General features: G+C 50.1%; 1 protein-coding gene across 12 annotated transcripts in view; it reads right to left on the reverse strand.

Moving 5' to 3' along the window:
• LOC143267765 (uncharacterized) overlaps window positions 1-22614 on the reverse strand; it is a 26128-nt gene extending 3514 nt beyond the window's left edge. Inside the window, exons 1-7 of one of the 12 annotated variants that reach the window (XM_076547221.1) lie at window positions 18670-18820; window positions 18370-18520; window positions 16848-16985; window positions 8141-9857; window positions 3177-7992; window positions 788-3080; window positions 1-651 (exon numbers count right to left, since the gene is read on the reverse strand). The exon at window positions 1-651 is cut by the window's left edge and continues 3514 nt beyond it. The gene's annotated coding sequence lies outside the window, so the exon portion shown is untranslated. Of the gene's footprint in view, window positions 652-787; window positions 3081-3176; window positions 9858-16847; window positions 16986-18369; window positions 18521-18665; window positions 18821-22421 lie in introns of those variants that run through there. The other 11 variants (XM_076547220.1, XM_076547219.1, XM_076547214.1 and 8 more) reach the window with 11 other exon arrangements.
• Window positions 22615-25409: the final 2795 nt, after the last annotated feature.

Here is a 25409-nt window from a genome sequence, read left to right on the forward strand (position 1 = left end):
TTCTCTGGCCATCCAGTCCAGCTAAATCAGAAAGCTCTGGATTCAGTAAGAGACCCTGTCTCAAACAACACAGAGAGCCGTAGAGGAAGACATCTGACATAGACCTCTGGTCTCCACAGGAGCACTCACAGGTGAGTGGTGCACCCCACACACATGCCACACACAAGAAACATAATAAACGAATGAATGAATAGAACAGATATTCTCTAAGGCCGGCCCTTCCCTGTCTGATGGTGGGGACGTCACAGGAGTGTGAGTCTTAATTTCAGAGTACAAGATGGAGGAAGATGGGCCCACACTCAGGCCTATCTCCGACACACATGGGGCCTGCAGATCTATGAGACAGGTGCTCTGGTGCCACTATGCTCCAGGAAAAATCCTGGGCTCCACTGGGACAGGTAGCGACGTTACAGGCCTGAGGTCATACTGATCTGTGCAGTTCCAACCTGTTGCTCACTGGATGCCTATACCCAGCAACTCTGCCTCCCACACTCGGTGTGGCCTTCACTTGACGGTACAGCTTCTGGGAACTAGGATCTTAGGTGAGCATGGCTCAGCTTTTGCTGTTGCTGCTGCCCCGAGGCTTGCCTGCCTCCACTCACTTCCCACATGTCATGCATGATGATGTTTCCTCCTAATTGAAATATTCCTCTATGATTCAAGGGAGGGGGAAAAAAACCCAGAAAATTAAATGGCTCAGGAAGTTCATGAAAATTACAAGATTCAAAAGGCCCCTCCCTGGCTTGGGAAAGCAGTAACAATTGCTGGCAGGAAGAGACTCTCCAACCTGTAGAGCTGCCTAGGAGTTAAACAGAAAGCTCCGAGGACGCTGCTTGTGCGAGCCATCGCCGGGCTGGGGCAAGCTCTTCGGTGACACAGCTGCCTTTGAGTCATCCACTGTCCCTGCTCCACTAGTCTGGACTTGGGTAGACTTGTGCCTTTGGTCTCTCATCGTGTCCTAGCTGCAGTGAATAATAGACCTTTGTTCACCTCTCCCCAGAAAAAGTCACACAACTTGAAAGGACACCCATTTCTTTCCCTTACCACCCAGGTACCAGCCCACTGTCCAACTTCCCAAGGACAGACCCAAAGCCTAGACAAAGCTAGTTAAGCACAAAGTCCCATGGGAGCTCAAGTAAGTCCCCTCCATCAGGCCAAAGCCCCCACCATGATGGCATGATACAGGCTATGCTGGAGAACCAGGCTGAGCACAGAGGCTTCCAGAAGACAGGTGAGCATCTGATACCCTCAAGTTTTCTTTTTTATTTCTTTTTCTTGTGTGCGCACACAAGCATGCATGCCGCAGCATGTCTTTGGAGTTCAAAGGACAATTTGTAGGACCTAGTTCTCCCCTTGTACTATGTGGGTTCTGGGTACCAAACTCAGGTCATCAGGCTTGGTGTAAGACATCTTCACACACTGAAACATCTTGATGACCCCCACCGTGTGTGTGTGTGTGTGTGTGTGTGTGTGTGTGTGTGTGTGTGTGTATGCAGATGCATATACATGCCATGCATTTATGTAGAGGCCAGAGGTTGACATCACATGTCTTCATCAATTACTCTCCACTTTATATTTTGAGACAGGGTCTCTCACACAATCTAGAGCTCACCAACTCACCTAGACTGCCTGGCCAGGGAGCTCCAGGGGTCCTTCTTTCTCTGTCTCTCCACCATGCCTGCTAGGCCACTTTTTAAAAGGCAGTATTTATTATTTATTGTGTGTTTGTGTAAAAATGCATTTGCTTGTTAGTGGGTGTGTGTGTATGCATGTACATGTGCACAATGTATGAAAGTCAGAGAACAGCTTGGAGAAGTCAGTTCTTTCCTGCTGCCACATGGTTCCAGGGATGAAGCTCATGTCATCACACTTATCCACAAGCACCTTTACCCCCTGAGCCATCTTGATTGCCCTGCATCCAAACACGGATCTTCATCCTTGAACAGCAAGCACCTTTGCCGATTGAGCATCTCTGCAGTCCTCCAGGCCCTCCTTTTTTTTTTTTTTTTTCCCATGATGGCCATGCATACAGGCTCTTCCTCCAGTTTCCCACCCTGTCTGGGGCCCAGACTCACCTCAATAGGTAGGCTGCTCTCAAGTCCCCATAAAGACTCTGAGAAGAAGGGGCTGGTACAGCTCAAACATGGCCAAGACTAAAACCAGACCCAAACCCTTCCCTAACGTGGACAGGCAGAGCCCTGCTCCCACTAAGAAACTTCAGTCCTTCCTGAGGATGAGAGCGGCTGGGAGGTAGGAAGGGTTCTGGGAAAGCGGGGGAGGTGAGGGAGGGAGGTGAGGGAGGGAGGAGAGGGAGGAAGGTGAGGGAGGGAGGGGAGGGAGGGAGTGCCCATCCCTAGGTGTGTTCAGGGAATAACAATCTGCTAGAGATGCCAATGGGGATTTCTGCTGAGAGGGAAGTTGAAGTCACTGCTGTCATCTCCATGAAACAAGGCGTGCCCACCTATGCAAACCTCACATGTCCTTGTTATAGAAGTCCAGCCACGCCTCGCTCCATGCCAGCTCCTCTTCTGACATGCAGTGCACACTGACAGGAAGTCGTGGATTCTGGAAGCATCCATGTGGTTCTCTTCCAGCTGTCTCTGGCTTTTATTTAACCTCTGTCCACTGTGTAGGGCAGCCACAGTGCCTGCTCACAGCCAGCAGATGGTCACCCAGAGCAGCCCTCGTGCGTGTGGGTTGCATTATGACATCACTGTGGCTAATGCCATTAAGCTGGGGACTGGAACTGAAATACAGGGATGTTCATCTCTGTTTTTGCAATTGACCCAAACATTTTTGGTATGTATTAAATAAAGTCCCAAGAATCCAGCCCAGCTAAAGCCTCCACCCAGGGCAGCCAAGACCAGCTTAGACTGGAAACCCACAACATACCAGTCCTTGGATCACACCCAACACTGGCTAGTTATCAGAGACAAGAAGTTTGCAGAGTATACATGCTCTGCAGTCTTCATTTCTCAGGAATGATGTCCAGGGGCCAAATAAAACCATTTTACTCTGAAGCAGCTCAACTGGTGTGCAAGAGGGAGGTTCTCCCCTTGAGGCCATCTTGACTTTTGAAACTAGGGAGGAATAAGAACTGGTAAGACCCTCACGACCACCTGCTGTCAACCACTCCTTGCTTCTCGTTTGCTTACTCCATGTGATAAGGTACCAACCTTGCAGAGGAGCCAGAAGACAAGGTTACCATCAGGAGGACTTAGGCAGGCCCAGCCCTATGCCTGGTCCTTAGGGTCTGGTCATAGTCACTCACACTCTTGGGTAGGCTTTGGATCCCTAAGATAAGACCACATCTGGGAAAGAGTTTGACCTCTGTGTCAGGTCACCTGGCTGGCTCCTGGTTCCAGCCCTCACAAAGGTCAGATTATTTGATGTCTCTGTGCCTCCATTTCCATCTCCATGAATGGGCATGAATGAGTCCAGTCTTTGAAGAACTGGGAAGAAAGGATGAGAAGGTGCCCATTAAGGACCCAAAACACAGAAATTCCCTCAGAGCTGCCTGTTACCTTCCCAGAGCTCCATGAAGGACTGAACCTAGAGCAGCTGAGCCCATTGTTTGTCCCCTAGGGGCTGTGGGCATGTGGAGGGACAGGAATCTAAGAACCGCTTTGGTTCATTTTTTAGTTGCTGTAACAAAAGAGCCGAGGCCAGGGACTTTACACACAGGAGAGACAGAAAGTCCAAGATTGAACAACCCCATCTCTCCTCTTGTAAAGATCTTTTGCCAATGTCTCAAGGTGGTGAATGGCATCGTGATGGGTGTGTAGGTGAGGAAAGAGAGGTCACATGATGAGGCAGGAAGTCAGAGGGTATGTGCAATGATGCTCTTTTACAGCACCCCACTTCTGGAAACCGGCATTAACCACCTCCAGTGCTGGTGAGACCCACAACAGATCATCTGACCTACACAACTGTAAATGAATTTGAGTTGTTTTAAACCTCATAAAAGAAAGGTGAAGGGGGAGGGAAGAAAGAAGGGAAGAGAGGTGAGGGAGAAGGAGGAGGTCAAGGGAGAGAAAGGAGAAGAGATGGGAGGGGGCAAAGGTGAGGAGAGGATGATTCTTCTGTCATTGGTTGGAGTATCTATATCCCGAGTCGCATCTTGTAGGCTGATGGTATCAAGTTCTCACAGGTTTTCTGTGTAACTGTCATATCAATTGTTGAACAGGGGGTGTTGAAATCTTTGTTTACAGTCGTGTGTTTCTCTGTCTCTTCAGTGCTAGCAGGTTGTGCTTCACCTGCTTGGATGTTCTGTTTTCTTGTTGGGTCTATATTTAAGGCTGCGGCATGTTCTTGGTTGACTGGCCTTGTCAGTATGTAATGCCCCTCTCTGTCTCTTTGATGTGAAGTCTACTGAATCTAACACAAGCACAGTACTGCTTTCACTCCTGTTTTTGGCAGTTCTAGGCACTGAACCGAGGGGCTTTATGCATGGCAGTAAACACTCTATCACTAAACTACATTCTCAGCCACTTCTTTCATTGATTAATGTTTCTATGATGTCTTTCCTCATCTTTTCCTTTTCAATGTACTTTTGTAATTTTCATCAGGGGAAGTTTTTATGTAGATAGCCTGTAATTCAATAATGTTTGCCAATCTCTGTCTTTTAATTGATGTTTTTAGGTCTTTTATATTTAGTGTACCAATTGATTTTTAGAGCTTCCTTGGTGCCATTTTATTTTTTATTTTTGTCTTCTGCTTCTCATTTATGTATTTTCTTTTACTTTAGTTTATGTGAGTTACTAGCACACTTTAAAAGATCCCTTTTAGATAAATCCACACTAGTTTATCTATAGTGTTTTAGAGTGTATCTTTTTACACAGAAATTTTAGTGATTTCTCCAGATATGAAATTTTATAGACATAAAACCTTATGTCATCATTTTGTCCATTTAAGTGAACACAAAGATTCACCTTATTTTATGTCCTGCTTGTAATTTTCTTGTTTCCTCTATGAACATCATTTGAAATCACATCACCCAGCATTATCATTTTGCTTCTGTTGTCAAGCATAATTTGGAAAACACAAAAAGGAGTATTGCATTTGCCCATATTTTACTCATATGTTATTCCTTCCTTCTCACTGTTCCAGACCCTCCTCTGTTTCTTTCCGTCCATGAAAGTTTCTTTGACATTCTTTCATTGATGGGCTAACAACAAATCCTAGTTTTCCTTTGCCTGGAAGCTGTTTTGATTTACCCCCTTTTCTTTTTATTCTTCTTTTCAATTGTGTGTGTGCAGGGCCTACAGAGATGCCTCAGCAGGTAAGAGCACTTGCTGCTCTTGCAGAAGACCTGAGTTGGGCTCCCAGGATCTATGTCAGGCTTCTCACAACCACCTGTAACTCCAGTTTCAAGGGATCCAACATCCTCTCTGGCCTCTGCAGACACTGCACACAGGTAGTGCTAGACATACACTCAGGCACATACATATACACACAAAATTAAAAAATAAATATTTAATTATGGTGTGTGTGTGGTGTTGGTGTTGTTGAGGACCTGTATATGGTATTGCATATGTTTATATGTTATATATGTGTATGGTATATGCATGTGAATGTGCAAATATGCACACCCATACATGTGTACGTGGAGGCCGGAGGAGACACTTGGTGTCTTCGTCTGTGACTCTTCACCTAATTGCCTTCAGACAAGGTCTCTCACTGAACTAGAACCTCACCGTTCAGCCAGGCTGGCTGGCCAGCCAGTTCTCAGTCCCCTGTCTCCACCCCTCGGAGCTGAGGTTACCCGCAGCACAGCCACACCCATCTTTTCATGTGGGTGCTGAGGTTTTAAAGGCAGGACCTTGTGCTTACCAAGCAAGTGCTCTTACCCCCGAGCCACCTCCCAGCCTCGTGCCTTTCTTCCTGAAAGATACGTTTGTGGGCAGCAGAATTAGGAGTTGACTGCTTTTCTTCTTCAGTACTGGAAATCCTCTGTTGCTTTCTTCTGGCTTTCACCGTCTCTAATTCTGCTGTTACTTCAGTTTGTGTTTCCTCAATTTTCTCTGGCTGCTTTCAAGATTTTTTTCTCAGTCTCTAGTTGACAGAAGTATAATCATAACTTAATTATAATTGGCGTAGATTTCTTTGTGTTTTTTTCCCATTTGGAATTGTCTCAGCTCAGGGTGGTATAACAAAATATCACACTCTAAGTAGCTTAAACAATAAATATTTATTTGTCACAGTTCTGAAGGCTGAGAAGCCCGAGATCAAGGCACCAGCAGACTCCATGTCTGCTGAGGTCTGCTTCGCCATGCTGGAAGGCAGGCTTCTCACTATGCCTTCACAAGTTTCTGGAGGGAGGAAGCACTCAGAACTCTCAGAAGGATGCCGATCCCAGGCCCGAAGATGGCATAGTCATGAAGAGCTTGCTGCTCTTTCAGAGGACCAGAGTTCAGTTCCCAGCACCCACAACTGCCTGAAACTCCAGCTCCAGAGAACCAGTGGCATCTACTGACCTCCACGGGGACCCCCAAACAGGGTCCCCCAAACAGGGACCCCCAAGCAGGTGTGTGTGCACACAAAGAAACACCCGTACACATAAATAAATACTGTAAAAGGTGGGTGCTGATCTCATTTGGGGGTTCCACCCTACACTCTTCATATCTCTCTGTGACCCACCCCCAAATGTACCTACCTCCTGACCATTGCATTAGGGGGTTGGGCTTCAAGATAGGAATGTGGGGGGCGACAGAGACATTCAGTCCATAGGATGGACCCTCATCTTAGTCCTAAGAGCTCATGTTTCTTGCCAAACATGGGCAGTTTTGAATCATTATTTTTCTTTCTGTATTTTTTCTTTTTCGTGTGTGTGTGTGTGTGTGTGTGTGTGTGTGTGTGTGTGTGTGTGTGTGCTGTTTTCACATGTGTGGGGGTACACATGTGTACCAGTGCATGAGAAGGCCCAAGGTTGATGTTAGAGATCATCCCCTCTCATTCTTCCTATTTGTTGAGGCAGGATCTCTCTCTCTCTCTTTCTCTCTGTCTCTCTCTGCTTATCTCTCTGTCTCTGTCTCTGTCTCTCTCTGTGTGTGTGTCTTTCTGTCTCTGTCTCTGTCTCTGTCTCTGTCTCTGTCTCTGTCTCTGTCTCTCTCTCTCTCTCTCTCTCTCTCTCTCTCTCTCTCTCTCTCACCTTTTATTGAAAATAGATTCTTTTTGGCCCTCATATAATATATCCTAATTACGATTTCTCCTCTCTCCACTCCCTGGTTCGTCCCCTCCCATTCAGATCACTCCCTTTCTGTCTCTCATTAGAAAACAAACAGGATTCTACGGGATAATAATAAAATATAATAAGACAGAGCAAAACTAACACAATGGAATTGAATAAAACAAATGGAAGGGAGAAAAAAACCAGGAGAAGGCACAAGAAACAGAAGCCCCCTTGTTCTCACACTCAGGAACCCCATAAAAACCACTGAATTAGGAGCCATGATATATATACAAATGGCCTGTACGTTAAAAGAGAGAGAGAGAGAGAGAGAGAGAGAGAGAGAGAGAGAGAGAGAGAGAGAGAAAATAGACAAATAAAATAAAATAAAAAATAAGATAAAATAAAATAAAGAGAGAGAGGGGAAAAGAACAGAAAAGTCTCTGATACGACGTGGGACAAGAAGCCTCCAAAACGCCATTGAGTCCATTTCCTGTTGACCCTTGACTGCGGGTCCTGCAGCCACCCTTAGGAGTGGTTTGTTTCCCAGTGAGACTCCTTTGGAGGAAACTCAATTTTCATTTGCAAGTGGTTACCAATTGGCGATACCTCCTGGTTAGGCGTGGGGGCCATGTGTCCACTTACTCTTCCAGCTCTGGGACCCCATCTGCTGCGGACCCCTGCCGGCCCTGTGCATGCGGTCTCGGACTCTGAGAGGCGTTCATACGAGCTTTGATCCTGTTGAGTTAGAGGGCCTTGTTTTCTCATGTCCGCCGTCCCCTCAGGCTCTTACACGCTTTCCTCCCGATCCTCCGTGGGGTTCCCTGAGCCATGACGGAGGGGATTGATGGAGATAACTCATTTTGGGCTGGGTCACTAATATGGCTACCCGCAAACTCTGGGGAGCCCCTGTCTCCACCTTCTGGGGGAGTTACAAGTAGAATTTCTGGAGAGCCAACCTCTAGTTCTCACCTTCAGTCAGAGTCATCTCCCAGGCCTCTCTTGCATGTTCTCAACTCCAGCCTCCTCCTCTTTCCTGGAACTCCAGTAGCGCATGCCTTAGATCTTTGGCACCACAGAGCCCGAGGGATCATCCTCCAGCTGCTCTTCTTTTGGCTTGGATTGGTTGTGGCTGATGATGTTGCTGGTTTGGTTTTGAGTTTAGGTTCGGTTGTTGTTGCTGTTGTTTGGGTTTCTTTTGGTTGTTGTTAGTTTTGGTTTTGTTGTTGTTGAGTCTTTTTTTTCCCACTCTCCATTATTCAGGGAGGGTCTAGCCTCGGGTCCACCGGTCCTCTTCTCCATCAACTCCACTCTGCTGTTGAGCTCATCCATTTGAGATTTTTCTTTCAGTTACTTTTCTTTTCAGTTCTAAATGTCGTTTAATTTTGTTTCTTTGCTGAGTTTTTCTGTTTGTTTTTGCTGAGGCTTGACATTTGTTGTTTCAAGTGTGCTTGTAATCGTCAAGTGCAATTTCTGTCGTGGCTATTTAGTTCGACAGGGACAGGGGTGAGGCACTACCTCGTCACCTCTAGATGGAAACAGAAGACCAGGCTCCATTCAGCCCCCAATGGTTCCCGAGTAGGAGAGTTCTGCATTGCTGCTGAGAAGGATGGGAATTCTGGCTCCTGTGTGGTCTTCACTGGCACCGAGAAGAGTCCTTGTACTGCAGTGTGAGTTCTGATCGTCCCAAAGGCCTCAGGTGACACCACTGTAGTGGGGAGGGGGGGCGGGGGGCTCACCAGGGCTGCGTGGGGATAAACGCCCCTGCTCATCTCACCCGTACCACGCAAGAGGGAGTGTTGGTGTGCTTTTTACCCACGGAGCCATTTCCCCAGTCCCACTGGGCTCTTCTCGTAGGAAGCTTGCCTTTTCAAGTGGTATATTTTCTCTGCATAGCTCTGGACTCAGTCACTTCCCTGTAGAACACTGGTTCCTTTTTTTTAATGACATAGAAACTAAGAACCATGAGCTACACGTGGCCATTGGCATTCAGCTGTCACGGCTTCCAGGCCCTCACAGTGACAACAAGGAAGTGTGGGTGTGTGTCGTAATCCATGTACACACGTGTCTGAATTGTGTGTGCGTGTACACACATTCATACTGAAAACTCCAGTGCCACGTCGCCACCATCATCCCAGCATTTTATCTTCTATTATTTGTGAGTTCCTTTTCTGGGGAAACCTGCCTGTAATTATCTACAATATTTAATTGTTCAACACTGGTATACAGAGAGAGTTCATCTGTACCTGCATGGGAAACAGATCTTCTGAGTCCAAGACAATTTCCGTGTGCAGTACTGTTCAACTTAGCCGCGCGGCAGCCAAACAAAACACAGATTTCCAGAGTCACTCAGTTCAGCTCTGTGTCCCTGCCTCCTTCCATGTGATTATGCCATTCACTTGTAATGAGGTCTGAGTCACTGGCCACATCCTACAGTTGATCTTATGCTTCCCTTCAGCTGGTGATACTTTACAGTTTGTATAAAATCCCCCTCTGTGGTGTCCGGTCTTACGGGTTTTATGGGTGCCCAACTATCTTAGTCCCTTTTCCTGCTGCGATGATAAAACACTCTAACAAAAGCAACTTCAGGGAGAAAGGCTTTGCTTTAGCTCCCAGCTCAAGATACCATCCGTGGTGGAGAAATGGAGGCACAGAGACCTGAAGCAGCTGCTCACATGGCACCCGTAATCTGGAAACGGGAATGAATGCACGACCTTGCTCAGGTCCCTTTCCCGATTTATACTGTCCCAAACCCAAGTTAGGGAATGGCCACAGTGGGAAGGTCTTCCCACTCAATTAAGCAGTCCAGACAACCCCCTCAGGGATGTCCAGAAGGCCCACTAGCTGGGGTATTCTAGATCCTGTCAAGCTGACAATTAATATCAACCATCATACCAGTCACCCACTCCCAATCCTGTCACCTGATTGGCTTTTTGTCCTAATGGTTTTATTTTTGCAGATATTATTGTGTATGGTGTGGTGTGGTGTTGTGTGTGTGTGGTGTGTGTGTGTGTGTGTGTGGTGTGTGTGTGTGTGTGTGTGTGTGTGTGTGTGTGTGTGTGTGCACGCACAGGTGCATGCATGCCACAGCATGTGTGCAGGGGTCAGAGAACAGCTTTTGGGAATCCATTCTCTCCTCCCACCTCTCACCTCCCACCTCCCACCTTTATGTGGGTTCTGGGGATTGAACTCGGATCAGCAGGCTTGTGCAGCTGGCTGATTATAAACAAAGCTGCCATGAGACATTCCCCGAGGTCTGGGGAGCTGGCTCAGTCAGTAAAGTGCCTGCCATGCCAGCAGGGGGGACACAAGCTCTGTTCCCCAGAACCCTCATTAAAAAAAGAAAACCTTGTGCGGCAACATGCCTGCAAACCCAGCATCAGGACAGGACACGTGGTCTAGCCGGCGAACCCCAGTTCAGGGAGAGTCGCTGTTTCAAAAAGCACAGAGAGCTGGCAGGATGGCCCAGTGGGTAAAGGTGCTTGCCGCCAAGCCTGATGACCCGTCCTTGATTGCTGGGATCCACACGACGGAGGGAGAGAACCAGTTCCCACAAGCTGTCCCTTGCTGTATGCTCCTCTACACACTCACATACACATACAAATAAATAAGTGAATATAACTTAAAAACTCAAAAGAAATAGAGTGGTTGTGGGGACTGCTGTTGTTTTGTTGAAGGGAAGGGGAGACTTGGCTGGTAAAGTGCCCGCTGCCCAAGAGTGAGGACCTGAGTTCGGATCTCCAGCATCCCGTAAAAGCTGGTCATGGCAGTGAACATCTGTAACCCTAGTGCCGACAGGCAAAACAGGTGAATTCCTGGAGTTCATTGGCCAGCCCACCTAACTGAACTATTTAGCTCCAGGTTCAGTGAGAAACACTGTCTCAGAAAATAAGGTGGAGAGAGACCGAGAAAGACACTCAATGATGATCTCTGGCCTCCACACACAAGTGCACCCACATGCACGTGTATGGGTACATATGCATTTTTGCGTGTGTGTGTCCAGTTGTTACAACTGTTGGAATGTGTTCTAATTTCCTTTCTGTTGCTGTGATTAAAAACAGCTAGGATAAGAGAGTTTATTTCATCCTACACTTGAAGCTCACAGTCTGTCATTAAGGGAAACCAGGGCAGGAGCTTGAAGCAGAAAGCACAAAGTGCTGCTTCCTTGCTTCCTCTTAGGCCCACATTAAGCTACCTTCCTAACAGACCCCAGGTCACCTGCCTAGGAATGGTACCACCCACAGTGGGCCCACATCAATCAGCAATCAAGAAAATGCCCCCACAGACATATGCACACACCAATCTGACGAAGGCAATTCTTCCATCAAGGTTCCCTCTTCCTGGGTGTGTCAAGTTGACAACCAAGACTAGCCATCACAAAAGGAATATCACTTTGACAAATTATCTTTGTACTTTGACTGAAAATAGACCGAGCATGCATGTACATAAACATCTATTTCTGGACTCTTTCCTGTGTTATAACCAAATTCACTGGGTTGCTGCATCTTTTAAAGGATCAGATGGGGCTCAGGATGTAGTTCAGTTAATTAAGAGTGCTTTGTAGCCCACATGAAGCCCATCCCTGAGTAGATGGAAACAGGAGGATTAGAGGTTCAAGGTCAATCTTGGTTGTATAGCAAGTTCAAAGGCACCCTGGACTATGTGAGGCCCTGTCTAATAAATAAACAAACAAATAATGAAAGGATTAAGTAGATTAAGTTGCTGACTTTATTCTTTTCAATATTGTTTCTATTCTATTTCTGCGCCCACAGAACCCCACCCCTTACCTGAGGGGGACTCACCCCTGTCCGTCACCAACCCCTGAGGGCAGCACTTAGCCACGTCCCCTCACCTCCTGCAGTTCAGTGGCTGCTTTTGTGTCCTCGTTCTTTTATTTTTTCAAAGATTTTTGTCTCATTATTATTATTTAAAATCATATGTACATATGTGCATCTGTGTGTGGTATGCACATGTGGATGCAATGCCTGCAGAGGCCAGAAGAGGGAGTCAGACTCCTGGATTTGGAGTTACGGGAAGATTCAAGCTGCCAGACACAGATGCTGAGACCTTCCTCCAGCCCTGTGTCCCTATTCTACCTGGCTCCACACACTCTCCTTTCCCTGATCACCACTCACTTCCCCCCAGGGGAACTCCTCAGGGTCTCCAGTTACCCGGGCCCCACTGCCTCTGCTTCCCCCATCCCTGCTGACTTCCCCATTCTCGTATCTTGTCTAACCATGGACACAAAGCCCCTCGGACCCTCTGCCCTGTCACCCACTTCTAAGTCTGTCTGCCCAGAGGACACAGCAGCCTCGGAATCACAGAAGCCAGACCTGACGCCCTAGTGGCTAAGTCCAGCGTTGGAGCTGACCTGGAGGGACAGGACAAGGTCATAGCCCCTGTACCCTCTGACCACACCCCACAGGCCGTCCTCTCTAGGTGGGCTATCGCCCCATGAGCACCTCACAGGCCGTCCTCTCTGGGTGGGCTATCGCCCCATGAGCACCTTGCAGCCCACCCCATTGGCTGCTCTCTGGCCCGCTGTTATGAAGAATGTTATCTATATCAGGACATACAGGGCATCTTTACTTGCTGTCAAGCCTGCACTTTGAGGATTTTGTGCCTTATTAGAGTCACGTCTAGGCTCTGTGGTTGACACCCCTGGCTCACACGCTTATGAACAGGCCTCTCTCTGGTGAGCAGGGTGGCCAATCCTTGTTTTAAAAGACCAGAGCTTGCTATCTGATCGTCTTAATTCCTTCCCACATCATGACATGAGAAGCAGGGTTCATCATTACCTTGATGAGGTCCTGTGTGTAGTGGCACAGTGGCTGCCTTCTCAGTGGGCTGGAAATGCCAGTCTGTGGATGTGGCTGCTCACTATATAACCGATAGCAATCATAGTAACCGATCCATAAATCCACCCACCGACTCATTCAGTCCACAACACCCGCCCTAGGCCAGGTCTGTGGAAGCTGGGACAAGAACTTAGAGACTGCAAGCCCATAATCGCTTGCAAGAAATCCTTTGTCCAACGCAATCCATCTTGCCCATCCTTCAGTAACCATTCCAAGGTCCCTGGGAGGAACTGAAGAGATGGCTCAGCAGTTAAGAGTGCTTGCTGCTCTCAGTGAGGATCCAGTTTGGATCCCAGCTCTCAGGTTAGACAGGTCACAACTGCTTGTGATTCCAGCTGCAGAGGATCCAACACCCTCTTCTGGCCTCCATGAGCACTGACATGCGTGTGTGCATACACTCTCTCTCACACACATGGATAAATGTCAAATGAAATAAGGTAAGTCTTCCAGTGTTAACAGTCCCTGAGGCTGGCCTGTGTGGAAGGATGCTGATGCCATTGTCACCCAAGGAGGTTTGACCAGGGTGAGGGGAGAGTGGGATGGGGTCTCTGTAAGAAAGACCCGCGTTCACCTTCCTCATGACCATCTGCTGCCTCGCCTCCCACTTCCTCAAGCCATGCTAAAACCAGGGTGGTGGGCCTCCTGCTTCCCCAGGCCTCACCCCAGCAAGCAGTCTTGTCCCCATGTGGCCACTGGGCTCTTCAAATGCCCCCGAGAGAGCCTAGGGAAGCCATGTTCTGAACTTCACTTATTTACTATGCAATCTCATTTGTGTTGTTTGGGGCTTTTTAGAAAATCAGGATCTATGTGAGGGTGTGTGTATAACGACGTATTTTATGAGGGTTGCTCACAGGCACATGGATGAGGGGTTATTTATAGGCACCCATTCCATGCCCTGAAGACAGTGCTCCCTGGCAGGCCGCCCCTTCCTCGGGCTCCTACACCCTCCCACTCCCTCTTCTGTAGTGTCCCCTGAGCTTCAAGGAGGTTGGAAAAAAATGTCCCATTTAGGACTGAGAACTCAAACGTCACTTGCTCTCATCCCTTGGGCCAGTTATGAGTCTATGCAGCGGCCACTGCCTACCCCAAAGAGACCTTCTCAGACCAAGCGAACACTGTTTTAGGGCTCCCTCCCCTTCAGGGAGTGCAAAACTATGTTCAACCCAGGGGCGCTGGGAGCCCACCTGGAACCTGGTTCTCAACCTCACTTCTCCACCCTCACTCCCACTACCCACCAGGCCCTGCTCTTCCTGAGAGGTGAATCATGAACAACTCACATGGCCTGGAGGAAAGACTTGTGCCTCGGGGACCATGACATAGAGGTTTCAACCAGTGTGGACACGGAGGACTAGTGTGGACACCGAGGACTAGTGTGGACACGGAGGACTAGTGTGGACACAGAGGACTAGTGTGGACACGGAGGACTAGTGTGGACACGGAGGACTAGTGTGGACACGGAGGACTAGTGTGGACACGGAGGACTAGTGTGGACACGGAGGACTAGTGTGGACACGGAGGACTAGTGTGGACATGGAGGACTAGTGTGGACACCGAGGACTAGTGTGGACACGGAGGACTAGTGTGGACACGGAGGACTAGTGTGGACACCGAGGACTAGTGTGGACACCGAGGACTAGTGTGGACACCGAGGACTAGTGTGGACACCGAGGACTAGTGTGGACACGGAGGACTAGTGTGGACACGGAGGACTAGTGTGGACACCGAGGACTAGTGTGGACACCGAGGACTAGTGTGGACACCGAGGACTAGTGTGGACACGGAGGACTAGTGTGGACACGGAGGACTCCCTGAGGAACATCATCTCCAGGGACCCAAAGAATGAACAAGAGTTCTCCAGGTTACATAAACCAGAACGAAGTTAAACGACGATGTGTGTGTGAAAATACCGTAATGAAGGTCGTCACCCTGTATGGTAGTCCAAACAACTAATTAGAAAGAGAAAGGAAGGAGGGAGGGAGGAAGGAGGGAGGGAAGGAGGGAGGAGGGAGGGAGGGGACATGGCTCGGCACAGAGCATGCTTTGAAATCACCTGGGTGCTTTCAGTTGATCTGAGTTCAATTCCCAGAACTCATGTTAAAAACAAAACAAAAAACCCAAGGGTGGTGGTGGATGTTTATAATCCCAATTCTGGGGGCGTTAGAGAGAGACAGACCCCTGGGTCTTGCTAGACAGCCATCCCAGCCTGCTTGGCAAGCTCCAGGCTAGTGGGAGACCTGTCTCAAAACGCAAGGGTTGACAGCTGAATCTGTCGCGTGGTCTCCACACCCATGTGCTCATGTGTATGAGTACCCCCCACATGTGTCCCTGTGATATGCAGGTACACCTACAAAAGGAAAGGAAGAAAGAATGGGCAAGAAATGTCACCCCAGGGAAGGGTACACACAGGCACCTGGGGCAGGACGGGGTGGCTTAGGCTGAAGGGAGCATGCTGCAAGCCCCGCTGTGGAGAGGCCCTGTGTGGAGGAATGGAGCCTCCTACCCGTCTGCTCTCTGCTCAGATCAGCCACTACCTCACGTCCAACTTCTTCACCCTCCACTCACTCTAGAAACCACCAAGCATGATTTACGGCAGCCTTCACACGGGGCGGGCAGGACGCACCGGATCAGGCCCACTTGACCTTCTGGCGGCCGGCCGGGCCTGGCTTACATGTTCCGGCTTAGCTCCTCCTCACCCTGGACTCCGGGGAGCCCTCCCCTCACCCGGACACCCCTCTACCTTCCTCTGTGCTGGGGCCTGTTGCTTGTTTATCGAGGACCCTGAGCATCTTAAGAGTCCTCTCCCACCTAGTTCTGACTGCACCCCTCACGGTCTTGGGTACCCCGATTGGGACAGCCTGACCCAACCTTGTTAGACCTCTGTCTAGTTGTAAGCCACCATCCAGTCGACGACCACGGCAAGAACAGTGGACCCGACGGTCCCTTCGCTGTCCACGTCTCCTTCAAAGTGGTGCCTGTCCATCTGCATTGCCATGCCCTAGATCTGCTCCCTAGGTCAGGTCAAGGTCTCTCTCTCTCTCTCTCTCTCTCTCTCTCTCTCTCTCTCTCTCTCTCTCTCTCTCTCTCTCTCTCTCACACACACACACACACACACACACACACACACACACCTCTTCTTCCTTTTTCCCTCCCCACAACCTCCCAGCACACTCTCTGTCAGGGATGCCGCTGTGCCCTTCTAATGAACCTCGGGGTTTTTAGGTTCTTTCAGGGGTGTCTAATCTTTTTGACGTAGTGACATGATATTTTGGTCAACAAACATGCCGGGCTGCCTTCACAGCTATCCTGGGACACACGCTGGGCATGCCTGGAAGTCATCTTTTTCTAGAGGCCCTGCAGACCCGTTGTCTCTGCCCACCCCCACCCCCACCCCCACCCCCACCCCCACCCCACCCCCACCCCTCACCCCCACCCCTCACCCCCACCCCACCCCTACCCCGTCCCCCTTGCAATCCTGCGCTATGTTTCCTCTCTGCCTCCACTCCAGACACTCCGGGCTTGTCAGTTTCTCTGTCATTGCATAACAGATTCCCACAAAGGCTGGGAACTGAAAACATCACTAAGCATTTATTATTTCACACAGTTCCTGGGGGACAGGAATTCGGGAGCGCCTGAGCCAGGTGTTTCTGGCTCAGGGCTTCTGCGGCTTTAGCAGAGAGGCCAGCAGGTCACCGAATGGAAAGGGGAGATGGCTGGTGGCATCTTTCAGGAAAGGCAGCCAAGGGACAGAGCCCTTCTCTGAGTTCCTTCAGGCTGGGAGGCCTGACGGGGAAGTGGCCACACAGCCAAAGAGGCCAACCTACCAGAGAACGTAAGGATTTCACACAGCAGAGCAGCTGCTGGGCAGCAAACATCGGAGATCAAAGCAACCAGGAGGGCTGTGGGTACAGACCAGCCAGTGGGGTGCTCGCCTACAGTACAGAGCCCAGCATCGCATAAGCCTGTCACCAAAAAAAAGGAGAAGGAGGGAGAAAGAAGGAAGGGAAGGAAAAGAGAGAGAGAGGAAGGAAGGAAGGAAGGAAGGAAGGAAGGAAGGAAGGAAGGAGGGAGGGAGGGAAGGAGGGAGGGAGGGAGGGAGGGAGGGAGGGAGGGAGGGAGGGAGGGAGGGAGGGGGAGGGAGGAAAAAAGAGAGAGGAAGAGAGGGAGGGAAGGAGGGAGGGAGAGAAGGAGGAAAAAGAGAGGAAGGAAGGAAGGAAGGAAGGAAGGAAGGAAGGAAGGAAGGAAGGAAGGAAGGAAGGAAGGAAGGAAGGAAGGAAGGAAGGGAGGGAGGAAAAAAGCATCAAAAGGAAGGGAGACTCTAGCCCAACCCAAGGGCCCCAACTTCTGCAGTTTCTGACTGCAGCCATGTCTCTCTCTCCTGACGCCTGTGGTCCCCACATCCGGGCACGCAGAGTCTGGGCCCTCTTTGTGGGATCTACATAGGTGTGTGACTCTAGGCAGCGGGTCTCCCAGTCTTAGCAGGGACCCCTAAACTCTTCAGCACAGCTCAGCTCCTGATGGAGGCCCCACCCACCCACAAAACTGGGGAGGGAGGCAGTGTCCTGCAGGAAGGATCTCTTGCTCCCAGAGTGGTTGGGGGAGCCCCGACTTCAGCCCTTTGGGGCCCCAGGCCACTGTCCACCTTGTCTCTGTCTGACTGACATGGAAGTCTATAGCTCTCGAGTGCCATTTTCTCAGGAGGCCCCTTAGAGACAGCCAACTATTCCCTGCTGGAATTCCAGCAGTCCCTCCCCTACCCCTCTGGCCTAGGACCAGTCTCTTGCCCCTCTGGATGCTGGATTAACGGAGCCAGCCAGGGCCTCCATTGAGAGCTGAGCTGTGCTAGAGAGCTTAGGGGTACCTGCACACACACACACACACACACACACACACACACACACACACACACACCGCTTCCATGTTGGTCATCCCAGCTCTCAGACCCACACAAATGATGCAACTGCAGCCTCCAGCCTCACTGGTGATATCCTATTGACGTCCATGGCCAAGGCAGCCCCCCCTGCATACTCAACAGCACCTCAACCTGCCCCCCACTGCCCTGCTCCATCAGGGTCCCCAGCCCCCGGGAACACATAAGACTATTTTCTCCCAGATTCCTCATCATATTTGAGACAGGGCCTAATGTAGCTTGGGTTAACTTTAAGCTTGCTGTGTAGCCGAGGGTGACTTTGAACTCCTTACCCTTCAGCTACCACTTTCCACATTCTGAGAACCTAGGCTTGCTCCACCATGCTGGTTTCCGTGGTGCTAGGGATGGAACCCAGGGCTTGGTGCACACTTGGCAAGCCCTCTACCCACCCGGCCACACCCTGGCCCTGCAATTACCTCAGGTTTCAGTCAGTCTGTTCCAGGAAGCCCTTCACTCACAGTGACAGGTATTATTACCCCTGCAGGTTCAGCCATCCTCACAAAGGTCCTCTGTCCCAGGAGATACACAGGTCCACCGTTGTTTGCCAGTCTCTGATGAAGCCGGAGCCTGTAACAACAGTCACGGCGCTCTTTTTTTTTTTTTGGACTTCCATCAAAATTCAGTGGCTTTCAACTGATCCCTTCTGGTATCCAACTGTCAACAGAGCAAACACAAAAACAGTAGCTCGGGATGGTCCCTTGACCTTCCTTACCTACCAGGTAAAATCAAATACACAGCCGGGGGTGGGGATGGGTGGCCGGGAGGGAGGGTCTTCGCCAAGTGAGGAGGTTCCAGCAACCAGGGCCCAGGTCACAGTGAACACTGGCAAGGACACCAGCATCACCTCCGAAAAATGCTGCCTGTGACTCTAAGGGCAGCGGGTCACTGGCCAGCGGGGAAAGGGCTGCAGATGTCCCATGACTCACAGTCACGAGGAGGTCAGTCACTTGCCTCCTTCCTCTGGGTTCTGTGTCTCCCTCACCCTGCTTCTGGTAAGTGTCTCTCTTCCTTAGGGGTACCTTGGGGAAGGGGAACAGCCATGCTGTAGACTTGTTGCAAGGCACCTGGCATGGTGTTCCCCTGGCCAGGTCACTTGACAGGAAGTTGATGTATAAACCTGGGAGCCGGGACTTTCCTGTCTGTTTGTCTTAATGATCAACTTGGGCTGTTTCTGCTCACTTCTCCTGTGAAGTGCAATTCATGGTAGAAACCTTTCCCCTTTCACTGGGAATGCTCCTGCCCAGGGAATGCTCAAAGAGAATTATGGGTAATTCTGTTCCTGGGGTGCTGGCCCCCATCTTATCCCATGCTACTAGGCTAGGTTAGGGCCCTTGCCTGAGGAGTGTTAGCCGATTCTGGGCAGGTCCCTTTCACGGGAACATCTGAAGCTTGTAATTAATTACCAGAGTGACATATAGTCATTATGGGGGGGGGGGGGAGATTGGCAAAACACAAGCAAACAAAACCAAAATAAAATATGATAAACACCACTTGCAGTTCCACCAACTATATGTGTCTACTGCTGGCGTTCTGGAAGAGCTTGAAAAAAATGTGTGTGGGGGGGAGAGAGAAAGAGAGACTGTGTGTCCCCGCTCATGTTGTAGCGCACGTACAGCAGTTGTAAGACACCTTGCAGGAGTTCATGCTCTCCCCACACCGTGTGGGTCCTAGGGATCCAACCTTAGTCATCGATCTTACCAACAAGTTCCTTTATCGACTGAGCCATCTTCCCAGCCAGTCCACCACATTTTTTTTTTTTTTTTAAGAAATTCTCTCTCCAAACCTGGAGCTCCCCTGCCGCTGATTCAGGTAGATTAGCTGGTTAGCAAGCCCCAGGGGGGCTCCTGTCCCTGCCTCCCAGGAACGAGATTCCAGACACACATCAGCACACCTGGCTTTTCTTGGTGGGTTCTGCGGGACCAAACTCAGGAGCGCTTCTCTAGCAAGTGCTCTGCTGATGTCCATCTCCCCAGCTCCTGGTTCTATGCTTCATACTTTATAAACACGAAAATGTCACGGCTTTGTTCCCATGCCTGCTGGTGGATGTAGTTCATCAACCTTTATACACTCCTCATGTTTTCTAATAACCACCAGATCCAGGCATGCTCTATTCCCTTAGGTGTTTGACAGATGCCCTATTGAACAATGTGTCCATTCCTATTTTTTATTCACAGAATATTCTACAACCAGCTTTGTGGCTCCATCTTTGTGTTTCTCCCACCCCATCCCCTTGAAGCCGAGTTAAGACACCTGAGACCACTGAGCTCTGGAAGCATTTTCACCCTCTCCCAGTAAGGTGTGTAGTTAAATACACAAAGTCCCTGTTTTCTCCTGATGTTGTGTTTAAAATTCGGATTGAGCATCTCTAACCCCCAAATCAAAAGCCGGAAATGCTTTGAAACTCAAGTGGCAAATTTCACACCATAAAACAAATAGAAAGGGCTGTGTAAAATTGCTTTTAGGCTTCCTGTATGTTATATGTGAAGTATGACCACCTCCCCAGTGGACACCGTGCTTTGACCCCAGGAAATACCCCAGCCAGTACCACACGTCTCGTCTGCTCCTAGATTCTAAATCCACAGAACTGGGAGCAACATTGAATGTTGTTGCCCTGTGCCGCCAAGCTCTGAATATGACCCTGTTTGACCTTGATGGACCTTGTTTCAAAGCCTGCCAGTCCCTCCTCTTCCTCCTCCTGAGATTTCAGCCATCATAGAATCTGCTTTTTCTTAGCTGTACTTAATTTGCTGGCTAGACTCCTTGTCCCAATCGCCTCCAGTCTCGGAGCCAGAACAGCCCTTAACAAAACACTCACCACGTAGCAAAATACCTACTGTGTTCTCCACTCTTGGCACGGAGTTCGACCACTCATGGAAGCACAACTAAATGACATTGACTCATTGTCCCTGTATGGTGAGTGACTTTTCCTGGGAAGACGAAAGCAAATATCTATTGACCCAATGATTGGCACCTGAACAGGACAGTGCCCAGGTTCTTGTCTCAGTGTTGTACATGTGTGTTCCAACAGCAAGATGTTTTACTGCGTATATAATAGGGAGTAACATCTAAAATATTTCACAACTAGTATGGCATGGTCACCAACCCACAGGATGGGTGCCCTCATAGAGCTGAGTGAGGTCATGCACTACCTGCTGGGTTCCTTCACTGAGGGATCTTGGGACAATTCAAAGTGTGTCTCCGGGAAAGACCAAAATGTCCAGGGGAACAAAGACTACTTGAGCACCTCATGGGGATACATAGTCACATCACGGGACTCTGGCTGATCCATGCCTGTACCTGGAGCTTCCTGGGCTCACCAGAGATGGAATCTCACCTACAGAAGATGTCCGCTCTATCCTCAAAGAGGACCGTGAGTCAGGGACTACGGGCATGGTTTGTCAAAGTGAGGTCACTAAGGCACATTCGTACATCAACTAAGTGGCCTATACCACTGTAGTATCCAAAGCTTGGGACCTGGTGCTCCATTGCCAGCCACACACGGAAGCATCAAGCATCTGATCATTAGAAGCATCGGGTCCCTAGTTGGCCAGCAGCACACCACACCTCCACAGAATTGGGTGGGGACGAAAATGAGTACTCTTTCCCAGCCCAGGACTGGTTGAGGTTCTGGTACTATAAGGCATGACCTCAGGTCACATTCCAGACTCCTCCCCTTTGTAACCCTGGTGTTCTCCTCAGTCTTGGAGCCAGCAGAGAATCCCAGGAAAGCTGGCTACCAGCCTTTCACCCAGCACAGCAGCAGGGACCCCAGACATAGTTTCCAGCTGCGGGAGTCTTGAGAAGGGACAGGCCTCATGTGACTCTGCACTTACCATCAAGCAGCTGTGGTACAAAGACGTCACTTCTCTGAGCTCACTCTCCTCATCTACAATATAACTGGGGATATCACACCTGATCTTTCAGACCTAGTGCACAGGTAGGGGCGTGTGTGTGCATGTCTGTCTGTCTGTCTGTCTGTCTGTCTCTCTCTCTCTCTCTCTCTGTGTGTGTGTGTGTGTGTGTGTAGGCATATGTGTGTTCGTTCATGTATCAGGTGCATGTACAGTGTGTCTGGAGGCCAGATGGTGACATTGGTGTCTTCCTCTATAGTGGTGGTCCTCATCCTCCTAACGCTGTGATACCTCGTGTTGTGGGGACCCCCAACCATAAAATTATTTTCATTGCTACTTCATAACTGCAATTTTGCTACTGTTATGAATCATTCTGTAAATATCAGTGTTTTCTAATGGTCTTAGGTGACCCCTGTGAAGAGGTTGTTCAACCCCCAAAGGGGTCACAATCCACATGTTGAGAACCACTGTTCTTTAGGTGCTCCTCCCCGCCCCCCCCCCCCCCCCCCGTCTCTCTCTCTCTGAACCTGGAGTCCACCCAGGTAGGCAGCTTGCCCCAGGGCTCTCCTGTCTCTGCCTCCAGAGCTCTGGAATTACAGGCTGGCCACAATACTCACCTGCCTTTTATGTGAGTGCTGGGAGTCTGGATTCCAGTCCACACACTTGCTTATCAAGCACCATCCACTGGGCCATCTCCACCCTGCTCCAGGATTCAAGACGTTTGCTGTCGCTCTTAAAACATGTTCCAGAAATCCTGAACAAGGTACGAAGAGATAGGAGTCAGGAGCGAGGCTTTGGCTGAGTCCCTAATCACAGGCTCAGACTCCGCCCGGCCCGGCCCTGCCCTGCCCTGCAGTCCTTGGCTTTATTTCTCCTCCTTTTGCACTGTGTGTGTGCACACACATGCACACATACATGTGTGAGAGAATGCAGACTTATGCTTGTGTGATGTGGAAGACAGACACCCTGTTCTGTGATCCAGGGTCTTTTCATTGACCTGGAGCTGGCCCATTAAGCTAGACTGGCTGGCCACTGAGTCCCAAGGATCTCCCTGTCCGCATCCCAGGGCAGGATTACAAGTGCATGCCACCATGCCCAGCTTTTTCCTTTTTTCTTTTCGTGTGGGTTCTGGGGCTCGAACTCGGATCCTTGTGGTTGCACAGCAGGCCTTTCATCGCCTGAGCCATCTCCCCAGCCTCTTTTGCATTTTGCATGATATAATTTGGGTACCCAGAAGCCTTCCTCCAGGAGAAACATTTGTGCTGGATGATATCAGCCTAATTAAGGGCTCCGTTTTGGGGGCCTGGTTGCTTCCCCTCAGCTCCTAACTCCTGCCAAACCTTACTGGCCCCAGGGCAGGCCAGCTACCTGCACATGTGGGCTCCGGAGCCCTGGGCACCAGTGTGCCCTGCCCCCGCCATGATTGATATCTTGATTAGGCGCCAGAAGCTGGCGGGCCAGGTGTTACCTCGGCCTGGGCTGGAGGCAGCAAGCTCTACGAGGCCAGCCCTGAAAGGCACAAGCATGTTCTGCGGTAGCAATGAGCCTTTGTTTGCCTTGGCAGCGCCGTGGCCTCCCTGGGGCCGGCCCCATAAAGGGTTTCTGTTCGGGCTGGAGGACTCATTGTCGAAAAATTGTCCCTCAAAAAATTAGCATGGTACGGTGGAGAAAGCAGAGCGCCTGGCGAATGACAGCTGCTGGCCCCGGACGAGGGCCAGAGAGAGGAGTTTTGCAAGGTGCCACATCCGAAAGGCACCTGTCAACCCAGGCCTGGAGTGGCCCAAGGGGTGGCAGGTAAGGTAAGGAGAGGTGGGGAGTGAGAAGTCGGGACCCTGAACCCTTCACACGGGACATCACCCATTCCTGAGGATGTCGGAGGGGGGTTTGAGAAGGGTCCCTCTGTGAGCTGCAGTTGGTGCTGGCTTGGAAGGGGATTGGGTGGCGGTGATGTAAGAGATGGGGGAAGAGGAGAGAGAGAGACAGAGAGAGAATCCTAAAGGTTATGTGGTTAATTGAACATCAACAGCCACAGATACAATTATGGCCCTTTGTGTCTTTCTCCCAGTGTGTTGATGGATAAGTAACTAGATTAAAGGAGCCGGGAGCCTGGGTTGGAAGGGCCAGGCAGTGGGGGGGAGATCCCTTCTGAATGGTGACCCAGGGCTCCCGCAGACCCAGGCAAGAAGGGAAAACAGTCAATTAGAGAGGAGAGAAAAGATGGAGGGAGCTGGGCTTAGCATTTGCATAAAGGCTGGGCTCTGAGGCTGCCACCCTTCATGAGTGGTGAGAGGCAATGATTCCCAGGGGAGAGGCTGGGGTGTTATATTCGGGTGAGACACGTGGTCATTGTTGAACATCTCAACCCAAAGCCTGTGTGTACCCAGTGTGTGTGTGTGTGTGTGTGTGTGTGTGTGTGTGTGTGTGTGTGTGTGTGTGTGATAATAGCAACTGGGCCAATATATAGGATGTGCATGCACATGAGCCTCTCTCTGCACGTGTCTCCACTGATGTGAGTAATCTTACCAGCAAGGTTATTTCCAGTGGCTCGCACCTGCGTGGCTTGTACTGACCTAGCTTCCTTGTTGAGAAATGGGCAGATTTGAGTAGGTGTATACCTGAGCATATCTGAGCATGGTTGGACAAGAAGCATGGAGCTGGCTGACTCCATCCCACCAGCAAGAAATGCTAGCGCCTCAAGATTCCCTCGGGCTCTCACGAGCCTGAACTTAGAACTGGCCCCCAGGCTCACTGGACATCTGAATTGTCTCCCCAGATCTTCCTGCATCCCCCAGCCTACTGTTTCTGTGGCATCCCTGCCCCAAGACCAGCCACAGCTAAGCTTCTCCTTTCTTTCAAAATTTTCTAACTTTCTTTTCGGGGGCGGGGGGGGGGGGGTATGTATGTTTTTTTTAAAAATCAGGTCTCATGTATCCCCGGGCTGGTCTAAACTCACTATAGAGCCAAATATGACCTGAATTTCGTGTGTGGAGGTGGGGGGTGGCATGTGTGTGCCTGTGTAGGTGGGTGTACATGTGCATGCAAGCCTGTGCATGGTGTGCGTGTGCAGGCAGAGGGCAGAGAGTGGTGTTGGATGTCTTTCTCAATTGTTCTTCATGTTTCTTGAGGCAGGGTCTCACACCGAACCCAGAGATCATCGATTCCACCAGGCTGGCAGGCAGTGAGCTCCAGGGAAGCTCCTGTCTTCTATGCTTGGGAGGCAGACACTTTCCCAGCTGAATCTGAATTGTCTTCCCAGCCCCCAGAGCCACCCCCCCACCCCGTTCCAAACTTCTAATCTGTTAATCTCGACCTCCCCAGGGACGGGATTACAGGTGGGCACCACCGTACCTGGTTAATGCCTGGTGTGCTCCAACCCTGGACTTGGCGCGTGCTAGACAAGCATTCTACCAACAGAGGGCTATTTCCCCTGGCCCCAGTCCCCTCCTTTCTGAACAAGCAAGGAAAAGACACCAAGGAATCCAGAATCCGAGCCCCCTAAGGTTACACGCTAACCCCTAGCTTTGTGACTCGGACCACGTGACTACCCTGCCAGAGATGATGTCCAGGTCCAAAGTGAAGACTGTTTTAAGGGTTGAGTGAGGTCC

Source organism: Peromyscus maniculatus, chromosome 11 (genome assembly GCF_049852395.1).
Source record: "Peromyscus maniculatus bairdii isolate BWxNUB_F1_BW_parent chromosome 11, HU_Pman_BW_mat_3.1, whole genome shotgun sequence".
Taxonomy (NCBI): domain Eukaryota; kingdom Metazoa; phylum Chordata; class Mammalia; order Rodentia; family Cricetidae; genus Peromyscus; species Peromyscus maniculatus.